The sequence below is a fragment of the Hyla sarda genome, chromosome 7 (genome assembly GCF_029499605.1).
Source record: "Hyla sarda isolate aHylSar1 chromosome 7, aHylSar1.hap1, whole genome shotgun sequence".
Taxonomy (NCBI): Eukaryota; Metazoa; Chordata; class Amphibia; order Anura; family Hylidae; genus Hyla; species Hyla sarda.
Genome location: NC_079195.1, coordinates 79,847,158 through 79,871,628, shown reverse-complemented (window position 1 = coordinate 79,871,628; position 24,471 = coordinate 79,847,158).

Below are 24,471 nucleotides of genomic sequence, written 5' to 3'. Positions count from 1 at the left end.
AGTTTAAATATGTCACGTGACAAGAGAGAGCCAATAGGATGTGATGGAGGCGGACCATCTCATTCTATGGCAAATCTCATTCCACGGCAATGCACCGGTGTGAGGTGACATTTCCGAACCCATGAAGAAACCGAACCGGAAATCTCACCTCACACCGGAAAGTAGCGGGACATGTGGGGGCCGTTCCGGGACAGCGGGACATGACCCCGAAAACGGGAATGTCCCGCCGGATCCGGGCCGGTTGGGAGGTATGAGCATTCAGGTGCATTAGTACTAAGTGTGTATATCATTATATATCTATACACCCACACACCAGTGTTTGCCAACTAGGGTGTCTCCAGCTGTTGCAAAGCTACAACTACCGGCATGCCCAGACATGCTGGGAGTTGTAGTTTTGCAACAGCTGGAGGCACCCTAGGTGGGAAACACTGCTGTAGACAGGCATGCTGGGAATTGTAGTTTTGCAACAGCTGGAGGCACTCTGGTTGGGAAACACTGCCTTAGGCTACATTCACACGGTGTTAGGGTCTGCACAGAAAATGTCCACCAACAGCGGAGCACAAGGCCCAAGTAAGGGGCAGCTGAGAACATGGCCGCCAATACAATGTGCACCAAACACCTGGGGATCAGGGGCCAATGTGCCCATCACCAATTCCACATGGAGGTGCAGGAACGCACAGAAAACGCTGTGAGAGAGTTTCCCGCCCAATTACACCCCAACATTCACTTTGTCCACAAACACTTCTTGCAACTTCCCTCCAAAAGTTTAGTGCTCACCTGTCCTCATCTCCAGCAGGTAACCTGAGCTGCACTGGAGCAGCTGTATTTAAGGATCCTAAATTGACCCTGCCCCCTCCAGAGCTGGAATCACATGCACCCTTTCAGTGCTGGACATATTTCTATGGCGCAGCAAACAGTGTGACATAGGGGGAGATTTACCAAAACCTGTACAGAGGAATGTTGCCGAGTTGCCCATAGCAACCAATGAAAGAAGTGATCTGATTGGTTGCTAGGGGCAACTCAGCAACTTTTCGTCTGGACAGGTTTTATAAGTCTCCCTCTGTGTTGTCTTTGTTTTACAGTCGGTTTAATTATAACTGCAACAATGTGGTCACCCACCCGAATGTATCTGCTGAAGATAGTTTATTTTTTAATTTAATATAATGTAATATAATGTAATGTAATGTAATGTAATGTAAGCCAATGGGAAACTGCTTCTGCTTTATGTCATACAGCAGGATCTATTTTAGAATCCGTTACCATATATTAAACATTGTGAATAAGCGCATACAGCAGTGTGCAACTTTAGCATATACTTTTACAACTTTTCAAGTGTATAAAACATGTACATTAACCCCTTAAGGACTGAGACCTTTTTCGCAATTCTGGCCACCGTCACTTTAAGCGTTAATAACTAAAACGCTTTTACCGAATATTGTGATTCTGAGTGTTTTTTGTGACATATTCTACTTTATTTTGGTGGTAAATTTTCGTTTTTACTTGCATCCTTTCTTGCATTTCATGAAAATTTTGCATTTTTTTTTAACTTTGAAGCTCTCTGCTTGTAAGGAAAATGGATATTCCAAATAAATAAATAAAAATTTCACGAATACAATATGTCTACTTTATGTTGGTATCATAAAATGGACATGTTTTTACTTTTTGAAAAAATTAGAGGGCTTCAAAGTAGAGCAGCAATTTAAAACAATGTCATGAAAATTGCAAAATCTGAAGGGACAGATGTTACAGAACTACAACTCCCAGCATGCCTGGGTGGTCTAGGCATGCTGAGAGTTGTAGTTTGGCAACATCTGGAGGGCTACCATTTGGGCACCACTGTAACAGTGGTCACTAAACTGTGACCCTCCAGATGTTGCAAAACTACAACTCCCAGCATGCCCAGACAGCCTTAGGCTGTCTGGGCATGCTGGGAGTTGCAGTCCGGTGCAGTGCCATGGATTGTAATTTGCCATAGATTGTGATCTAGTGACTCAGCAGTTTTCACTGCTCGAGCGCTCCGCCTCCATCACAATCTATAGGCTGACACTCGCACACCACCCCCCCAACCATTGGTTACTGCGGGGTATCGGGCCACAGAAGTCAATATCCATTTACTGTGTCCTCCCCGCACAAGCTGACAGTCAGTGTCACCCGCCAGCGCGATCACTATTCACCGCTAACGGGACCCCTGTGCCCGCTAGCAGTGTTATGTGTCCCCGCTGCGCCTCAATGTTCACTGCTAACGGGACCCCTGTGCCCGCTAGCAGTGTTATTTGTCCCCGCCAGCGCGATCGCTATTCACCGCTAACGGGACCCCTGTGCCCAGGCATGCTAGGAGTTGTAGTTTAGCTTAGATTAGACAGCGAAGGGACTACAACTCCCAGCATGCCCAGACAGCTAAAGGCTGCCCAGGCATGCTGGGAGTTGTAGTTTAGGACTACAACACCCAGCATGCCCAGACAGCTAAAGGCTGCCCAGGCATGCTAGGAGTTGTAGTTTAGCTTAGATTAGACAGCGAAGGGACTACAACTCTCAGCATGCCCAGACAGCTAAAGGCTGCCCAGGCATGCTGGGAGTTGTAATTTAGCTGATGGGACCACAACTCCCAGCATGCCCAGACAGCTGAAGGCTGCCCGGGTATGCTGAGAGTTGTAGTGCAGTGAAGTCACCAAAACTCCCAGCATGCCCAGACAGCTAAAGGCTGCCCAGACATGCTGGGAGTTGTAGTTTTACACAGGTATAAAGTAGTTAGCGTAGTGTTAGCGCAATTTTAGCGTAGTTAGCGTAGCATTAGCTTAGCGTAACTTTAGTTTAGTGTTAGCGCGGTTTTACAGTTTTTAGCGTAGCATAGTGTTAGCGCAGTTTTAGCGTATTTAGCATAGCATAGTGTTAGCGCAGTTTTAGTGTATTTAGCGTAGTGTTAGCACAGTTTTAGTGTATTTAGCGTAGTGTTAGCACAGTTTTCGTGTATTTAGCGTAGTGTAAACGCAGTTTTAGCATATTTAGCAGAGCTTAGTTTTAACGCAGTTTTAATGTATTTAGTGTAGTGTAGCATTAGCACAGTTTTAGCGTATTTAGCGTAGCTTATTGTTAGCGTAGTCATAGAGTAGTTAGCGTAGTGTAGTGTTAGTCCAGTTCTAGCATAGTTGGCGTAGTTGTACACGGGTGTAGTGTAGCCAACTTAGTTTTACAGGCAGATGAAGTGTAGTTTAGAGAGTTTAGCGTGGGGTGTAGCTTAGCTTAGTCATAAAGTGAAGGGGCTACAACTCCCAGCATGCCCAGACAGCCAAAGGCTGTCCAGGCAGGATGGAAGTTGTAGTTTTGCAAAAGTAGCAGAGGCAGTTGCGCTCTGCTACATTAATGTAGTATACAGCCACCTGTATAGATGGCTGGATACGGTGATCACAAGGCCACTTACCCACCTCCGTTCCTGCTCCGTCACTGGACTATTAGCAATGCAGTAAGATGACGGAGCTCGAACGGGGGTGGTAAGTTAGGCTCTCCAGGTACTAACCCATTTTTTTTGTGTGTTTGTCTTCTCGTTTCAGATACGTGAATGCGGAGGACTACATCGGAATCGGTGGACTGCAACGATGACCTGCATTTTTTTCTTTTCTTTTAATAAAATGGTTAACGAGGGCTGTGGGGGAGTGTTTTTCCTAATAAAAATGTTTTAACTTGTGTGTGCTTTTTTTTCTTTGTTATTACTTTACAGGCTTAGTAGTGGAAGCCGTCTTGTAGACGGAGTCCATTACTAAGTCGGGGCTTAGCGTTAGCCCCAAAAACAGCTAGCGCTAACCCAGAATTATTACCCCGGTACCCAACGCCACAGGGGTACAGGGAAGAGCTGATACCAACAGGCACAGAGCGCCAAATATGGAGCTCTTGGGCCTAGGCGGTAACAGGCTTGCGTTATTTAGGCTTGGGAGGGCCAGTAACAATGGTCCCCGCCCACCCTGGTAACGTCAGGCTGTTGCTGTTTGGTTGGTATTTGGCTTAAAATGAAAAGACAGGGAACCACACACATTTTGTTTTTTGTTAAACCGGCTAGCGGCGGGGACCGGAATTCCCACGGGCGTATCCATATGCCCTCAGTCCTTAAGGACGCCCGCCGTCCTTAACAAGTTAAAGGGGTACTCCGGCCCTAAGACATCTTATCCCCTATCCAAAGGATAGAGGATAAGATGTCTAATCGCGGGGGTCCCACCACTGAGGACCCCCACAAACTCTCATGCAGACACCCACCTGTTTGAGCTGCACAGAGAGATGATCGCTCTGTGTCTGAAGAGTCACAACTACAGGGTTGGAGTATCGTGACATCATGACTCCGCCCCATGTGGCGTCACGCCCGCCCCATCGATGCAAGTCTATGGGAGGGGGCAGGACCCCCGCAATCAGACATCTTATCCCCTATCCTTTGGATAGGGGATAAGATGTCTTAGGGCCGTAGTACCCCTTTAAAGAGGTACTCCACTGGCCAATGTTTGGGACATTTAATTCAAAACGCAGTGCGCGTGCTCCGGGGTACTACCGCGAGATGATCGCGCTGGCGGGGACACATAACACTGCTAGCGGGCACAGGGGTCCTGTTAGCAGTGAACATTGAGGCGCAGCGGGGGACACATAACACTGCTAGCGGGCAAAGGGGTCCCGTTAGCAGTGAACATTGAGGCGTAGCGGGGACACATAACACTGCTAGCAGGCACAGGGGTCCCGTTAGCGGTGAATATTGATCGCGCTGGCGGGTGACACTGACTGTCAGCTTGTGCGGGGAGGACACAGTAAATGGATATTGACTTCTGTGGCCCGATACCGCTCTCGGAATCGGGCCACAGACGCCATAAGAGCTCCGTGCAGCTTCGGGCTATCACAGGGAGAGATCCTCTCTCTGTTATAGCCCAAGTGAGACTGCCGTGAGCTGCGATACCTGATGGTTAAATATGTCACGTGACACTCGCACACCCCCCCCCCCCCCCGCCCCCGCAGTAACCAATGGTTGGGGGGGTGGTGTGCGAGTGTCAGCCTATAGATTGTGATGGAGGCGGAGCGCTCGAGCAGTGAAAACTGCTGAGTCACTAGATCACAATCTATGGCAAATTACAATCCATGGCACTGCACCGGACTGCAACTCCCAGCATGCCCAGACAGCCTAAGGCTGTCTGGGCATGCTGGGAGTTGTAGTTTTGCAACATCTGGAGGGTCACAGTTTAGTGACCACTGTTACAGTGGTGCCCAAATGGTAGCCCTCCAGATGTTGCCAAACTACAACTCTCAGCATGCCTAGACCACCCAGGCATGCTGGGAGTTGTAGTTCTGTAACATCTGTCCCTTCAGATTTTGCAATTTTCATGACATTTTTTTAAATTGCTGCTCTACTTTGAAGCCCTCTAATTTTTTCAAAAAGTAAAAACATGTCCATTTTATGATACCAACATAAAGTAGACATATTGTATTCGTGAAAAAAAATTAAATTTATTTGGAATATCCATTTTCCTTACAAGCAGAGAGCTTCAAAGTTAAAAAAAAATGCAAAATTTTCATGAAATTTGGGCATTTTTCACCAAGAAAGGATGCAAGTAAAAACGAAAATTTACCACCAAAATAAAGTAGAATATGTCACAAAAAACACTCAGAATCACAATATTCGGTAAAAGCGTTTTAGTTATTAACGCTTAAAGTGACGGTGGCCAGAATTGCGAAAAAGGTCTCAGTCCTTAAGGGGTTAATGTACATGTTTTATACACTTGAAAAGTTGTAAAAGTATATGCTAAAGTTGCACACTGCTGTATGCGCTTATTCACAATGTTTAATATATGGTAACGGATTCTAAAATAGATCCTGCTGTATGACATAAAGCAGAAGCAGTTTCCCATTGGCTTACATTACATTACATTACATTACATTATATTACATTATATTAAATTAAAAAATAAACTATCTTCAGCAGATACATTCGGGTGGGTGACCACATTGTTGCAGTTATAATTAAACTGACTGTAAAACAAAGACAACACAGAGGGAGACTTATAAAACCTGTCCAGACGAAAAGTTGCTGAGTTGCCCCTAGCAACCAATCAGATCACTTCTTTCATTGGTTGCTATGGGCAACTCGGCAACATTCCTCTGTACAGGTTTTGGTAAATCTCCCCCTATGTCACACTGTTTGCTGCGCCATAGAAATATGTCCAGCACTGAAAGGGTGCATGTGATTCCAGCTCTGGAGGGGGCAGGGTCAATTTAGGATCCTTAAATACAGCTGCTCCAGTGCAGCTCAGGTTACCTGCTGGAGATGAGGACAGGTGAGCACTAAACTTTTGGAGGGAAGTTGCAAGAAGTGTTTGTGGACAAAGTGAATGTTGGGGTGTAATTGGGCGGGGGACTCTCTCACAGCGTTTTCTGTGCGTTCCTGCACCTCCATGTGGAATTGGTGATGGGCACATTGGCCCCTGATCCCCAGGTGTTTGGTGCACATTGTATTGGCGGCCATGTTCTCAGCTACCCCTTACTTGGTCCTTGTGCTCCGCTGTGGGTGGACATTTTCTGTGCAGACCCTAACACCGTGTGAATGTAGCCTAAGGCAGTGTTTCCCAACCAGAGTGCCTCCAGCTGTTGCAAAACTACAATTCCCAGCATGCCTGTCTACAGCAGTGTTTCCCACCTAGGGTGCCTCCAGCTGTTGCAAAACTACAACTCCCAGCATGCCTGTCTACAGCAGTGTTTCCCACCTAGGGTGCCTCCAGCTGTTGCAAAACTACAACTCCCAGCATGTCTGGGCATGCCGGTAGTTGTAGCTTTGCAACAGCTGGAGACACCCTAGTTGGCAAACACTGGTGTGTGGGTGTATAGATATATAATGATATACACACTTAGTACTAATGCACCTGAATGCTCATACCTCCCAACCGGCCCGGATCCGGCGGGACATTCCCGTTTTCGGGGTCATGTCCCGCTGTCCCGGAACGGCCCCCACATGTCCCGCTACTTTCCGGTGTGAGGTGAAATTTCCGGTTCGGTTTCTTCATGGGTTCGGAAATGTCACCTCACACCGGCTCTACAAGCAAACACTGCAGAGCCGAGAAGCTTATACAGAAACTGCTGCAGAGACACAACACATTCCTCACAGAGAAGGGGAGACAGGTCACATGATCGTTCAGTGACCAATCAGGAAGCAGCACCACCAGTACACCAGGGCCTCTAGTGTTCGGCTGTGTGCTCCTATGCGGCTGCCAGGAGTCCAGCAGGAGCAGGGTCCACCAGAACAAGAGGCTGAGACCCTGCTGGCAGGACATTCATCAGGGAGCAGGGGCCAAATGTCTACAGGATGCTAGGAGAGCCTTATGCTTGGTGAGGTGATCTGCAGGATGCTATGTGCACTTTGGGGGAGATGATCTGCAGGATGCTAGGAGAGCCTTATGCTTGGTGAGATGATCTGCAGGATGCTATGTGCACTTTGTCTGGGGGAGTTGCTCTGCAGAATGCTATGTGCACTTTGTCTAGTGAGATGATCTGCAGGATGCTATGTGCACTTTGTCTGGTGAGATGATCTGCAGGATGCTATGTGCACTTTGTCTGGGGGAGTTGCTCTGCAGAATGCTATGTGCACTTTGTCTAGTGAGATGATCTGCAGGATGCTATGTGCACTTTGTCTAGTGAGATGATCTGCAGGATGCTATGTGCCTTTTAATGTCTGGTGAGATGATCTGCAGGATGCTATGTGCCTTTTTATGTCTGGTGAGATGAGCTGCAGGATGCTATGTGCCTGTTCATGTCTGTGAGATGATCTGCAGGATGCTATGTGCCTTTTTTATGTCTGGTGAGATGATCTGCAGGATGCTATGTGCCTTTTTATGTCTGGTGAGATGAGCTGCAGGATGCTATGTGCCTTTTTATGTCTGGTGAGATGATCTGCAGGATGCTATGTCCCTTTTTATGTCTGGTGAGATGATCTGCAGGATGCTATGTGCCTTTCTATGTCTGGTGAGATGATGTACAGCAGATAATTGCAGGAAGGATTAAGATTTTCAAATAGAAGTCATTTACAAATCTGTTTCTTACTGGTACCAGTTCATTTAAAAAAAAAAGTTTTCCACCAGAGTACCACTTTAACCCCTTAACGACAAGCACCATATCCCCTAGGGAGTTCCTGAGACACTTCCCTCACCCCCCACCCTGTCGGTGATTGCCATGATTCGTTGGTCATTTTATTTGTGGGCGATGGGCAGCAGGCGGCGGTTACCGGGTGGTGATCCTGTGCGACAGGCGGCAGAGGGCTCCTGTGCGGCGGCGATTGCTGTGAGTTTGCTGTTTGGGGTACAACTTCCAGCATGCCCAGACAGCTTGTGGAGGGCCGCAGTTTGGAAGCCACTGTGCAGTGGTCTCCAAACTGTGCCTTTCCAGATGTTGCAAAACTACAACTCCCAGCATGCCTGGACAGTCTCGGCATGCTGGGAGTTGTAGTTTTGCCACATCTGGAAGGGCACAGTTTAGAGACCACTATATAGTGGTGTCCAAGCTGTAACCATGCAGATGTTGCAAAAGTTCAACTGCAAGTATTCGGCAACATCTGAAGTTTTGCAACATCTGGAAGGCCACAGTTTGAAGACCACTACACAGTGGTCTCCAAACTGTTCTCCTCTAGTTGTTGCATAACTACAACTCCCAGTATGCCCTTTGGCTGTCTGAGCATGCTGGAAGTTGTAGTTTTGCAACAACTGGAGTTACACTGGTTGGGATACACTGTCTGTTTCCTAACTTAGTGTTTCCCAACCAGTGTGCCTCCAGCTGTTGCAAAACTACAACTCCCAGCATGCACTGACAGACCATGCATGCTGGGAGTTGTATTTTTGCAACAGCTGGAGGTACACTGGTGCAGAAACACGGCAGTAGTCTGTTACCTAACTCAGTGTTTCCCAACCAGTGTGCCTACAGCTGTTGCAGAACTAGAACTCCCAGCATGCACGGTCTGTCAGTGCATATTGGGAGTTGTAGTTTTACAACAGCTGGAGATTTGCCCCCCCCCCCCCCATCTGAACAGGGTATATTCACACAGGCGGGTTTGCTGTGAACCTTGCCGTGTGAATGTCCCCTAAAAAAAAAAAACACTACACAAAATAGAGTATAACACTATATATATATATATATATATATATATATATATATATATATACACACCCTTACACTGTGGTGCCAAACACTAAAATGCTGGTGTTTTCATTTTCACAAGGGGTAATAGTAAAAAAAAATTTTTTACCCCAGTAAGGAAATACCCCATATGTGGATGTAAAGTGGGCTTCAGGCGCACTACAGGGAGAGAAGGAGCGCCATTGGGCTTTTGGAGAGAGAATTTGTTTGGAATAGAAGTCGGGGGCCATGTGTGTTTACAACGCCCCCATAGTGCCAGAACAGTGGAACATGTGACCCCATTTCGGAAACTACATCCCTCACGGAATGTAATAAAGGGTGCAGTGAGCATTTACGCTCCAAAGGTGTCTGACAGATTTTTGGAACAGTGGTCCTTGAAAATGAAAAATAAAATTTTTCATTTGCACAGCCCGCTGTTCCAAAGATCTGTCAAACGCCAGTGGGGTGTAAATGCTCACTGCACCCTTTATTACATTCCGTGAGGGGTGCAGTTTCCAAAATGGAGTCACATGTGGGGGGCACCACGGGGCTTTGTAAACGCACATGGCCCCCGACTTCTATTCCAAACAAATTCTCTCTCCAAAAGCCCAATGAGGCTCCTCCTCTTCTGAGCATTGTAGTTTGCCTGCAGAGCACTTGGGGTAATTCCATACTCAGAAGAAATATTGTTACACATTTTGGGAGTCTTTTTCTCCTTTTTACCTTATAAAACCAGCATTTTTGTGATTTTTCACGTCCAGCTTTAGTGAAAATTTGTCAAAAACATGTAGGGTGTTAAGGCTCACTGTACCCCTTGTTGCGTTCCTTGAAGCTAGAGATGAGCGAACTTACAGTAAATTCGATTCGTCACAAACTTCTCGGCTCGGCAGTTGTTGACTTTTCCTGCGTAAATTAGTTCAGCCTTCAGGTGCTCCGGTGGGCTGGAAAAGGTGGATACATTCCTAGGAAAGAGTCTCCTAGGACTGTATCCACCTTTTCCAGCCGAGCGGAGCACCTGAAGGCTGAACTAATTTACGCAGGAAAAGCCATCAACTGCCGAGCCGAGAAGTTCGTGACGAATCGAGTTTACTGTAAGTTCGCTCATCTCTACTTGAAGCATATAGTTTCCCAAATAGTATGCCATGTGTTTTTTACATCTCCCAGCATGCCCTTTGGCGATCAGTACATGCTGGGAGTTGTAGTTTTGCAACAGCTGGAGGCACACTGGTTGGAAAATACTGTTAGGTAACAGAACCTAACTGAAGGTTTTCCAACCAGTTTGTCTCCGGCTGTTGCAAAAGTACAACTCCCAGCATGCACGGTCTGTCAGTACATGCTGGGAGTTGTAGTTTTGAAACAGCTGGAGGTTTGCCCCCCCCCCCATGTACAAGGTACGGTACATTCACACGGGCGGGTTTAAGGTAAATTTCCTGCTTCAAGTTTGGGCTGCGGCAAATTTTTCGCCGCAGCTCAAACTTTTATTTTAGCGAGAAACTCACCGTAACCCGCCAGTGTGAATGTACCCTAAAAACACTACACTAACACATAATAAAGAGTAAAACACTACATATACACCCCCTTACACTGTCCCCCCAGTAAAAATGAAAAACTTATTGTATGGCAGTGTTTCCAAAACGGAGCCTCCAGCTGTTGCAAAACAACAACTCCCAGCATTTCCGGACAGCCACTGACTGTCCAGGCATGCTGGGAATTTAGCAACAGCTGGAGGCACCCTGTTTGGGGATCACTGGCATAGAATACCCCTATGTCCACCCCTATGCAATCCCTGATATAGTCCTCAAATGCGCATGGCACTCTCTCACTTCGGAGCCCTGTCGTATTTCAAGGAAACAGTTTAGGGCCACATATGGGGTATCTCCGTACTCGGGAGAAATTGCACTACAAATTTTGGGGGGCTTTTTCTCCTTTTACCCCTTATGAAAAGGAAAAGTTGGGGCTACACCAGCTTGTTAGTGTAAAAAAATAAAACATTTTACACTAACATGCTGGTGTTGCCCTTTACTTTTATTTTCACAAGCGTTAAAAGGAAAAAAAGACCCCCAAAATTTGTAACGCAATTTCTCCTGAGTGTGGAAATACCCCATATGTGGGCTTAAAATGCTCTGCGGGCGCACAACAAGGCTCAGGAGTGAGAGCGCACCATGTACATTTGAGGTCTAAATTGGTGATTTGCACAGGGGTGGCTCATTTTACAGCGGTTCTGACATAAACACAAAAATAAATACCCACATGTGATCCCATTTTGGAAACTACACCCCTCACGTAATGTAATAAGGGGTACAGTGAGCATCTATGCCCCACGGGTGTCTGACAGATATTTGGAACAGTGGTCCGTGAAAATGGAAAAAAAAAATTCATTTGCACAGCCCACTGTTCCAAAGATCTGTCAAATGCCAGTGGGGTGTAAATACTCACTGCACCCCTTATTAAATTCTTTGAGGGGTGTAGTTTCCAAAATAGGGTCACATGTGGGGGGTTCCACTGTTCTGGCACCACGGGGGGCTTTGTAAACGCACATGGCCCCTGACTTGCATTCCAAACAATTTTTTTCCCAAAAGCTCAATGGCGCTCCTTCTCTTCTGAGCATTGTAGTGCGCCAGCAGAGAACTTGACGTCCACACATGGGGTATTTCCATACTCAGAAGAGATGGGGTTACAAGTTTTGGGGGTCTTTTCTGCTATTAACCCTTGCAAAAATGTGAAATTTGGGGGGAAACACACATTTTAGTGGAAATTTTTTTTTTTTTTACATATGCAAAAGTTGTGAAACACCTGTGGGGTATTAAGGCTCACTTAATTCCTTGTTACGTTCCTTAGGGGGTCTAGTTTCCAAAATGGTATGGCATGTTTTTTTTTTTTTTTTTTTTTTTGCTGTTCTGGCACCATAGGGGCTTCCTAAATGCAACATGCCCCCCAAAAACCATTTCAGAAAAACGTACTCTCCAAAATCCCCTTGTCGCTCTTTCCCTTCTGAGCCCTCTACTGCGCCCGCCAAACAATTTACATAGACATATGAGGTATGTGCTTACTCGAGAGAAATTGGGCTACAAATAGAAGTATAAATTTTCTCCTTTTACCCCTTGTAAAAATAAAAAAATTGGGTCTACAAGAACATGAGTGTAAAAAATGAAGATTGTGAATTTTCTCCTTCACTTTGCTGCTATTCCTGTGAAACACCTAAAGGGTTAAAATGCTGACTGAATGCCATTTTGAATACTTTGGGGGGTCATTTGTGGGGTATTTCTAATATGAAGACCCTTCAAATCCACTTCAAACCTGAACTGGTCCCTGAAAAAGTGAGTTTGAAAATTTTGTGAAAAATTGGAAAACTGCTGCTGAACTTTGAAGCCCTCTGGTGTCTTCCAAAAGTAAAAACTTGTCACTTATATGATGCAAACGTAAAGTAGACATTGGAAACGTGAATCAAATTTTTTTTTATTTGGAATATCCATTTTCCTTACAAGCAGAGAGCTTCAAAGTTAGAAAAATGCAAAATTTTCAAATTTTTCAGCAAATTTGGGGACTTTTCACCAAGAAAGGATGCAAGTTACCATAAAATGTTACCACTATGTTAAAGTAGAATATGTCACGAAAAAGTAATCTCGGAATCAGAATGATAACTAAAAGCATTCCAGAGTTATTAATGTTTAAAGTGACAGTGGTCAGTGCAAAAATGTGCAAATGTGCAAAAAACGCTCTGGTCCTAAGGTGTAAAATGGCCTGGTCCTTAAGGGGTTAAGGCTCCCTGTACCCCCTTGTTACGTTTCTTGATGGGTGTAGTTTCCCAAACAGTGTGCAATGTGGCTGTTTTTTTTATTTATTTTTATTTTATTTTTTTTCCTTATCTTGCACCATGGGGCTTCCTAAAAGCGATATGCCCCCCAAAAACCATTTCAGCAAAATTCGCTCTCCAAAATCCCATTGTCGCTCCTTCCACTAGTGCACCCACAGAGCACATTACATCCATATATGAGGTATTTTCTTACTCGAGGGAAAGTAGGTTACAAATTTTAGGGGGCTTTTTCTCTTTTTACCCCGTGTAAAAAAAACAAAAACAAATATATATATATATATATATATATATATATATATATATATATATATTGGTCTACATATCTACAAGAACATGTTAGTGTAAGAAATGAAGATTGTGAATTGTCGCCTCCATTTTGCTGCTATTCCTGTGAAACACCTAAAGGGTTAACAAACTTTCTGAATGTCATTTTGAATACTTTGAGGGGGGCAGTTTCTATAATTGGTCATTGATGGGGTATTTCTTACAGAAAGGCCCCTCAAATCTACTTCAAACTTAACTGACCCCTGAAAAATTCAGATTTTGAATTTTTTGTGAAAATTTGGAAAATTGCTCCTATACTCTGAAGTCCTCTAATGGGTTCAAAAATTAAGAACATGTCAACTTTATGCAAACATAAAGTGGACATATTGTATATGTTAAGCAATATATTATTTTTTTTGGCCTGTCCATTTTCCTTACAAGCAGTGAGTTTCAAAGTTCAAAAAATGCTAAATTTTCAAATGTTTCCTGAAATTTTAGCATTTTTCACCAAGAAATGATGGAATTATCCATGACCATGTACCACTAACATAAAGTAGAATGTCACCAAAAAACTATCTCAGAATCAAATTCATAAGTTAAAGCGTCCCAGATTTATTAATGCTTAAAGTGACAGTGGTCAGATTTGCAAAAAACGACTGCGCCCTTAACCCCTTAAGGATGCAGCCCTTTTTCGCAATTCTGACCACCGTTGCTTTACACATTAATAACTCTAAAAGGCTTTTACCGAATATTCTGATTCTGAGATTGTTTTTTCGTGACATATTCTATTTTATTTTGGTGGTAAATTTTCGTCGTTACTTGCATCCTTTTTTGGTGAAAAATCACCAAATTTCATGAAATTTTTGAAAATCTAGCATTTTTCTAACTTTGAAGCTCTCTGCTTGTAAGGAAAATGGATATTACAAATACATTTTATTTTTATTTACAAATACAATATGTCCACTTTATGTTGACATCATAAAATGGACATATTTTTACATTTTGAAAAAGTTAGCGGGCTTCAAAGTAGAGCAGCAATTTTCAAAAATGTCATGAAAATTGCAAAATCTGAAGGGACAGATGTTACATAACTACAACTCCCTGGGCAGTCTGGGCATGATAAGAGTTGTAGTTTGGCAACATCTGGAGGGCTACCGTTTGGGCAGAATGGGGGTTACCATGGCAACCCACTGTCCTGTGCTGCCAGAATCAGTTCTGACCAATGGCAGGGGATAGGAGGAGATCGCAGCACTGCGACCTCGCTCCTATCCCTCAGGATGATCGGGTCACCAGAGACCCGATCAGCCCGGATTAGCAGAAAATCGCATGTCTGAATTGACATGCGATTTTCTCCGATCGCCGACATGGAGGGAGGGGGTCTTGGGACCCCTCTCGGCGATGTGCTGGGATGCCTGCTGAATGATTTCAGCAGGCATCCCGGTCCCCAACCGGCTAGCGGTGGGGACCGGAATTCCCACGGGCGTATGCATACGCCTCACGTCCTTAAGGACTCGGGATGTAGGGCGTTCTCCACCATAAGGCGATTTTAGTACGTACCTGGAAGACAGTAATGGACATGCTTAGGAAGGATCTGCGCTTGTCTTGGAGCTAAATGGCAATATTGTGAGAATACCAGAACACTGTGGCTAGCTTTTTGTGAACTGATATTTCCTGTTTGACTTTTTTTATTTTTTTTACTACAAATTCCATTTTCCTCCCTCCCATACATCAGCCAACTCGCCCATTAAAAAATAAATGAGCTGCATCCATTCAAAAGACCTGTGGTTGTCAATCAGGGTTCCTACAGCTGTTGCATTAGCTGTAGATTGATCTCTCTCCCACCAAGCGATCGCTCCACCCATTGAAGCAGACAGGCTCCCTGTCATCAGCTGACTAGTGATGTCGGGTCTCGGCCGCATTGAAACCTGGGAAAAATCTGAGACAACAGTAATTTTGTATGCTATTAAATAAATATTGGGGTGAAAATTGCATAAGAATTGTAAGAAAACCGTCACACACAGGTACAGACACTATATTATGGACTACACTAACTTTACAGCCCCTTTAGTATAGTCAAATAAAAAAAAATTCCTGGAATACCCCTTTAAGGTCAAAATGGGCTGTATCCTTAAGGAGGTTAAGCAGGTATGGTGCAGGCTCCTGACTCAATCTCGTGCCATACCGGCCGGCCCCCAGCTGATTCCTGTTGCTGGGGGTCAGCAATAATAGCCGACATGCGGCGATCGCTGCAGCTGGAGACCACTGCTTTATGCTGTATCCCTATGCCCGGGTTGCAAAAGATAAAGAAAATTTACCTACGTCGGCATTACACTGGGGACGGGAACGTCGGACAGCCATCAGCCTATCACCGTCCGGAGCGATGTCCCGCCCCGGCCAGTGATAGGCTGAGCCCACTGTCATGCAAAGAGCTCTGGCCGGCTTCTTACATGACAGTACGTTTACCCTATCACTGGGCGGGACATCGCTCCGGCCGGTGATAGGCTGTCCAACGTTCCCATTCCCAGCGTAAGGCCGACGTAGGGGAGTTAAAGTTTATTTTCTTTTATCTTTTGCAGCCCGGGCATAGGGATACAGCGTACAGCAGTGGTCTCAAACCTGCGGACCTCCAGCTGTTGCAAAACTACAACTCCCAGCATGCCCGGACAGACCACTGGCATACAGTGAGTTCCAGCGCCGGTGGCCCCCAACAAAGAGGAGGGCAGTGCTTGCGGATGACATATGTGAGTAGTACCCCGCTGGGCTGATAGTTAATTGGGGGGGGGGGGGGGGAAGCAGAACAGCGCTTGCGGGTAACATGATTTGGTGTGGGGGGGGGGGGGGGAGCAGAACAGCACAGCGCTGGTGGGTCACATATTAGTTCCCCGATGTGGGGACATCGCTGGGCTGATAATTCATTCCCAAGGGGGAGGGGCCCAACCGGTATTGCGGTATGGGAAAATTCATATCATGCAGCACAAAAATTTTGGTATGAACCGGTATACCGCCCAGCCCTACGTGGAACCGCCATAAGTTACAAAAATACAGTGATACACTTATTTACACTTATTTGGTCATACCGCCCAGCTCTATTACAAAGTACAATTGGTGGCAGCCCTCATGAGTCTAAGTGCAAAATTGAAAGTGTTATGATTTTTAGAAGGTGATGAGGAAAAAATAAAAGTGGAAAAACCTGTGGTTAAAGGATTACTCCGCTCCCCAGCATCCGGATCTCAATGGTCCGAATGCTGGGTGCGGGCTTCCGTGTTCCCGCCCCCTCGTGACATCACGCCCAGCCCCCACAATGAAAGTCTATGGGAAGGGGGCGCGATGGCCGTCACTCCCCCTCCCATAGACTTACATTGAGGTGGCGGGACTTGTCGTGGCGGGGCGTAACGTCACGAGGGGGCGTCACGAGGGGACACCAAGCGTTTGAAACATTGAGTTCCTGATGCTGGGGAGCGGAGTAACCCTTTAAGGCCGTGTTCCCACATGCTGATAAGCACAGCAATATCGCTTGGACATTGGTGAATCAATGAGGGGAAGGATACAGCTGTATGCTACTACACCGCGATGTCAGCGTGCATACAACGACTCGCAGGTCCACAGTGTGGCTGCTCGGAGAGGCGGATTGCTGCTGGGGGGGTTCGCACAATATGGGTCATGTCACTGGCGGATCCGCAGCTTAAAATACGCTGCAGATCTGCTACGTTTGATCCTACCCTTTAAAGAAGTGGGAATTTTGAAGGAGACTAGGCGTGGTTAGGGGTGTGGCTGAGGGTGTGGCTTATGCCTCTTTGCTCTGAGCAAAAGTTGCGTGGTATGAATGTGTCCATTTTTTATTTTTTTTGTATGGTATTCTAGAAGTAGTAATGGGTTCATTTCTAGATTGCACAAGTTGCACAGTAGATGCTTTATCTTCACCACCCCTGAAAATGCCCAAAAACGCAGTTAGCAATGTCCTAGTTTCCCAGTTGTCCCAGTTTCTGCCACAATGGGAGAAAATTTCTGCAAGCCACTGGGTATTAGCTACAATAAAATGTTTCAAAAATTATTTTTTCATGTCTCCTGTTCTCCAGGTTTGTTCAAGCAGATCTCCGAGTATTTCCAGAAAAGCAAGCTTCCATGGAAAAAGTATTCTCCCTTCTAGAGAAAGGAGTTCTGACTTGGGTTCCGGAGCGGGGCCGTAGTTACTATTCGACCCTCTTCTTGGTAAGAAGAGAAGAACAAGGGAACAAGACATTATGATAGTTCCGTATCTAGAAGAGTACAAGAGATCTTACTGAAGTTAGGCCAGGAAGGGAACCTAGAGAAATCCCAGCTAGTTTCTTCTCAAATATGCTTCCTAGGGATAGGGCTGGATTCTACCGGCCAAATCTCCTTTCTTCCTCAGTCCAAAGTAGCTCTGGTTAAGAAGGTTTCTGAGTTGTTAGAACCGAGGGAGATTTCAGTACTGCTGGCTATGTCAGTTCTGGGCCTGTTAACCTCCTGTATCCCGGCGGTTCAATGGGCTCGGTATCATTCGAAGAGGTTGCAGGAGCAGATTCTGAGCCAGTGGGACAGAGCTTCCGATTCATTAGACAATCAGTCCTCTCAGACCAAGTAAGGCTGCTTTCACACTATGAGCATTCATCCGTTATTAATCGTCCATTTTCTGTGTAAAAACGGATGAAATAACGGGTGCTAATGGCTGAATAAATATTCATCCATTAAGACCCATTATAACATCCCTCATGTATGGCCGTAACCCTCTGCCTACAGACTCCCACTGCCGGGACCACTACTACTCCCATCATGGAACAGACTTGTTTCCATGATGGGAGTAGTAATTCCCCAGCTGCTGGAGTCTGACGGTGGCTGGGGAGGCTACATTAGTGTTTGTACTGCTACCTCCATCATTGAACAGTCTGTTCCATGATGGGGGTTGTAGTACAGGGGCTGAGGGATTGATCGCACCGGGTCTCACTTCTGGGAGGGCTAGATACTGTATATAGGCTATATGTCTGCCCCCCCCCCCCTGCAGCGCTATATATCTTACCCCCCACAGCGCTTTTAACCTCTTAAGGACCCAGGGCGTATGGATACGCCCTCACACCCTGGGCCTTAAGGACCCAGGGCGTATCCATACGCCCTGGCGTTTTCCGGTCTCTGCCGCGCGCCGGGCAGAGATCGGAACTGGATGCCTGCTGAAATCCTTCAGCAGGCATCCAGGGCAAACGCCGAGGCCCCCCATGTCGGCGATCACCGCAAATCGCAAGGGAAATCACCCTTGCGATCTGCGGCGATACCGGGCTGATCGGGTCTCTGGGACCCGACCGCCCGGTAATTTCGCATGATCCCGGCTGTCACAGACAGCCAGGACCATGCTGGAGCCTAGGAGCGAGGTGGCAAGCCTGCCACCTCCTCCGATCCCCCTGCGATCTGTCGGTTAGTTAACCGACCAATCGCAGGAGGGGGGCGGTTACTTCCTCCCGTCCTGCCTGGCCCCTGAAAGTCCGGAGAGGACGGGAGGATGACCGGAGGACGCTGCGGGGGACGGGGGAGTGCTGGGGACCGGCCCCGGTACTTACCTCGTCCCTGAAGACCCGGATCCCGGCGAGGAAGATGGCGGCGACAGGTGAGTAGATCTTCAGCCGCGGTCGGGCCCTTTACAGCAATGCACGTCGCCGTAAAGCGACATGCATTGCTGTAATGGGACCCTGTAAACTACAACTCCCAGCATGCCCAGACAGCCCTTGGCGTCTGGGCATGCTGGGAGTTGCAGTTTTGCAACATCTGGAGGTCCACAGTTTGGGACCACTGTGCCCTTCCAGATGTTGCAAAACTACACATCCTCAGCATGCCCTTACTGTCCAGGCATGCTGGGAGTTGTAGTTCTGTAACATCTGGCTCTTCAGATGTTGCATAACTACAACTCCCAGCATGCCTGGCCAGTTTTGGCATACTGGGAGTTGTAGTTTTGCAATATCTGGAAGGGCACAGATTGGGAACCACTGTATTAGTGGTCTACAAACTAGTCCTCCAGATGTTGCAAAACTACAACTCCAAGCATGCTGGGAGTTGTAGTTCGGCAACATCTGTCTCTAAAGATGTTGCCGAACTACTACTCCCAGCATGCTTGAGAATGCTGAGAGTTGTGGTTTTGCAACACCTGGAGGCACACTGGTTGGGAAACATTGTCTGTTTCCTTACTCGGTGTTTCCCAAACCGTGTGCCTCCAGCTGTGGCAGAACTATAACTACCAGCATGCACTGATAGACTGTGCATGCTGGGAGTTGTAGTTTTGCAACAGCTGGAGGTCCCCCCCTGTGAATGTACAGGGTACATTCACATGGGCAGGGGGCTTACAGTGAGTATCAGGCTGCAAGTTTGCGATGCAGCAAATTTTGCGCGGCAGCTCAAACTCGCTGTAACCCCCCCGCCCGTGTGACTGTACCCTAAAAACACTACACTAACATAAAATAAAAAGTAAAAAACACTACATATACACATACCCCTACACAGCCCCCCTCCCCTCCCCAATAAAAATGAAAAACGTCTGGTACGCCACTGTTTTCAAAATGGCGCCTCCAGCTGTTGCAAAACAACAACTTCCAGTATTGCTGGACAGCCGTTGACTGTCCAAGCATGCTGGGAGTTTTGCAACAGCTGGAGGCACCCTGTTTGGGAATCACTGGCGTAGAATACCCCTATGTCCACCCTTATGCAAATCCCTAATTTAGGCATCAAATGCGCATGGCGCTCTCTCACTTTGGAGCCCTGTCGTATTTCAGGGCAACAGTTTAGGGTCACATATGGGGTATCTCCGTACTGGGGAGAAATTGCCTAACAAATTTTGGGGGGCTTTTTCTCCTTTCACCCCTTATGAAAATGTGAAGTTGGGGTCTACACCAGCATGTTAGTGTAAAAAATTTTTTTCACAATAACATGCTGCTGTTGCCCTATACTTTTCATTTTGACAAGAGGTAAAAGGGAAAAAAGCCCCCCAAAATTTGTAACGCAATTTCTCCCGACTACGGAGATACCCCATATGTGGGCGTAAAGTGCTCTGGGGGCGCACAACAAGGCCCAGAAGGGAGAGTGCGCCATGTACATTTGAGGTGATTTGCACAGTGGTGACTAATTGTTACAGCGGTTTTGACAAACGCAAAAAAAACTAAACCCCACATGTGACCCCATTTCGGAAACTACACCCCTCACGGAATGTAATGAGGGGTGCAGTGAGAATTTACACCCCACAGCTGTCTGACAGATCTTTGGAAAAGTGGGCTGTGCAAATTAAAAATGTTGTACAGACCACTGTTACAAAGATCTGACAGACACCAATGGGGGTAAATGCTCACTGTACCCCTTGTTACGTTCCTCAAGGGGTCTAGTTTCCAAAATGGTACACCATGTGGGGGTTATTTTGCGGTTCTGGTACCATAGGGGCTTCCTAAATGCGACATGCCCCCGAGCAAAATTTGCTCTCAAAAAGCCAAATATGACTCTCTTCTGAGCATTGTAGTTCGCTCTTAGTGCACTTCAGGTCAACTTATGGGGTACCTCCATACTCAGAAGAGATGGGGTTTCAAATTTTGGGGGGTATTTTTTGCTATTAACCCTTGCAAAAATGTGAAATTTGGGGGGAAACACCCATTTTAATGAATTATTTTTTTTTTTAAACGTATGCAAAAGTCGTGAAACCCGTGTGGGTTATTAAGGCTCACTTTATTCCTTGTTACGTTCCTCAAGGGGTCTAGTTTCCAAAATGGTATGCCATGTGGGTATTTTTTGCTGTCCTGGCACCATAGGGGCTTCCTATATGGGACATGCCCCCGAGCAAAATTTGCTCTCAAAAAGCCAAATATGACTCCTTCTCTTCTGAGCATTGTAGTTCGCCCGTAGTGCACTTCAGGTCAACTTATGGGGTACCTCCATACTCAGAAGAGATGGGGTTACAAATTTTGGGGGGTATTTTCTGCTATTAACCCTTGCAAAAATGTGAAATTGAGGGGGAAACACACATTTTAGTGAAATTTTATTTTTTACATATGCAAAAGTCGTGAAACACATGTGGGGTATTAAGGCTCACTTAATTCCTTGTTACGTTCCTCAAGGGGTCTTGTTTCCAAAATGGTATGGCATGTGTTTTTTTTTTTTTTGCTGTTCTGGCACCATAGGGGCTTCCTAAATGCAACATGCCCCCCAAAAACCATTTCAGAAAAACGTACTCTCCAAAATCCCCTTGTCACGCCTTCGGTTCTGAGCCCTCTATTGCGCCCACCAAACACTTTACATAGACATATGAGGTATGTGCTTACTCGAGAGAAATTGGGCTACAAATATAAGTATACACTTTCTCCTTTTACCCCTCGTAAAAATTCAAAAATTGGGTCTACAAGAACATGCAAGTGTAAAAAATTAACATTGTGAATTTTCTCCTTCACTTTCCTGCTATTCCTGTGACATACGTAAAGGGTTAAAATGCTGACTGAATGTCATTATGAATATTTTAGGGGGTGCTGTTTTTATAATGGGGTCATTTATGGGGTATTTCTAAGATGAAGACCCTTCAAATCCACTTCAAACCTGAACTGGTCCCTGAAAAATAGTGAGTTTGGAAATTTTGTGAAAAATTGGAAAATTGCTGCTGAACTTTGAAGCCCTCTGGTGTCTTCCAAAAGTAAAAACTCGTCAATTTTATGTTGCAGACATAAAGTAGGCATATTGTATATGTGAAATTTTTTTTTTTTATATTTTGAATATCCATTTTCCTTACAGAGAGCTTCAAAGTTAGAAAAATGCAAAATTTTCAAATTTTTCACCAAGAAAGGATGCAAGTTACAATTTTTTTTTACCACTATGTTAAAGTAGAATATGTCACGAAAAAACAATCTCAGAATCAGAATGATAACTAAAAGCATTCCAGAGTTATTAATGTTTAAAGTGAGTGGTCAGATGTTCAAAAAATGGCCGGGTCCTAAGGTGTAAAATGGCTGGGTCCTTAAGAGGTTAATATACATATGGCCCCCGCTGCCACTCACAATGTTCATTTTAAAAAAACCTGTGGAGAGCGCTGATTGGCTCCTCAGTACCGGCCATTAAGGGCTCCTCGCAGGGGATTCAAAAATGAAATTAAAACACACCATACATCGCAGGGTTGCGGAGCATGCCGCCCGCTCCCCTGCTTAATTTCGGATGGCATCGCGTCTCAAGTGAAACCCGGTGCGATCAATCCCCTCAGCCCCTGTACTACAACCCCCATTATGAAACACTCTGTTCCATGATTGGGGTAATAGTACAAACACTAATGTAGTCTGCAGACTCCCATAGCCAGGGAATTACTACTCCATCATGGAAACAAGTCTGTTCCGTGATGGGAGATGGAGTAGTCCCTCAGCACTGCAGGAGTCTGCTGATGGATATTATAAACAAGGTGCAAATGGATGACATAAAGGCTCATCCATTTGCCATAGACTTTAATGTTAAAAATAACGGCCGTTAATTTATCTTTTTCTTGTGACGGAAGAAAAATTTGTGCATGTTCCGTTAATTCTTCCTTCACAACTAACGTCTGTCTACATGGGTGACAGAAGGGGGGTGGGGGTGTAGAGGATTGGACATGGGTGACAGGGGTGCACATGGGTGACAGGGGTGGACGGGGGCATAGGCTGTGAAAGGGGTGGACAGGAGTGACAAGGTGGTAACACAGGGTTGACAAAGGGACAGGGGTAAATAGTGGGTGTGACATTAGTGATTGGGGGGGTTGCTTGAGGGGTGGGGAACATGGGTGACTGGGGCAGACAAGGTGGATGACGGGAAAGGGGGTAACAGAGGGGTGCCAATGTGGGTGGACAGGGGTGACAGAGGGGAGAGGGTGCATTACCTTAATTAAGATGAGCTGAGCCGTCGTTCTGCGGGGGGGCCAGGAAGAATCAGGTGGGCTGAGAAGAATCGTGGGTGGGAAGATAGTCCGGGGGCCGGCGCACCATCCCCTGCATTTATCCCCTTCCCGGCCTGCGTGCCTGTGACTCACTGGCACCACAAGGGGGAGGAGGACGCTGGTACACAGTGCGAACTTACACGCAATGTGCTCGCAGGCTTCCCTTCCCCTCTGCGCCGCTGTGATTCACAGGCGCACAGGCTGGGGTGAGAGGTTTATAAATAAATAAAAAATTACCTGCTGGAGCCTGCAGAACCCCTGGCAGTTCTCAACGGAACACCGGTTGGGAATCACTGTGGTTATCTCTTATCTGGATTCCAACGTTTCAACCCGGCATAAAAGTGGCCCAGCTTGTGCTGCGTGAAACTAAATGTACAAAATGGATAGAGTAATGTCACAGGCATTACTACTTGGCCATAATATAACGCCAATACTGTACAAGCATAAACCAAAATTAGATTTTGTGTTCCCCATATGTGTAACCTAGGAGGCTAGGTGTTGACAACTGCCCATTGTGATTTCCTCTTGAAACGCTTTAGCAAATGATGAAAACTACCATCTTTTTCTAGATACTGTAATGGGTAATGCAGCAAGATGCTTTACGATTACTAATTCATAGATTGAACATATAGTTGTATATTCCATGGTTTACTCCGTGTGGAAATGAAGTTAGTTTTCCACACCTGTTTTTATTTTATTTTTTTAAATGCCACTGCAGTTTTTGAGCCAAAGCCAGAAGTGGATTCAAAGGAATGGGAAATATAAAGCTCGAACTTATACTTCTCCTTCAAATGGGTTCACTTCAGGCTTAATCTCAAAAACTGCACTGTCAGTTCCCCCTCCCCAAAAACAATAAAATAAAAATATTGATTTTAAAAAGTGCGGAAACTTAGACTTATTCAGACCATGGGCGTCCGTCCAAATAGACATGCCGGTTCTAGGACCGCATGTGATTGCACAATCTTATACATGGATATGCATTCGGTGCTGGATAGGCATAAAAAATGCACTGGTTGATTCTCTATGTAGACACAGAATTTTGTTGTCAACTGTTTATGGCATGAAAATTCATATTTCAAAGTTGCGAACATAACCTAATAATAAACTTCCATATGTGGTGCACAATGCCTACCAGCCAAACACACGTTAGGCTGGGTTCACACCACGTTTTGTGAAATACGGTTCCCGTATACGGTTGGGAGGAGGGGGCGGGGCTTAATCGCCTCTGGTCGGCTTCGTTTTCGGCCGTATGCGGTTTCCCAACCGTAGGCAAAAACGCGGTCGACCACGTTTTTGCCTGCGGTCGGGAAACCGCATACGGCCGAAAACGAAGCCAACTGGAGGCTGCGGT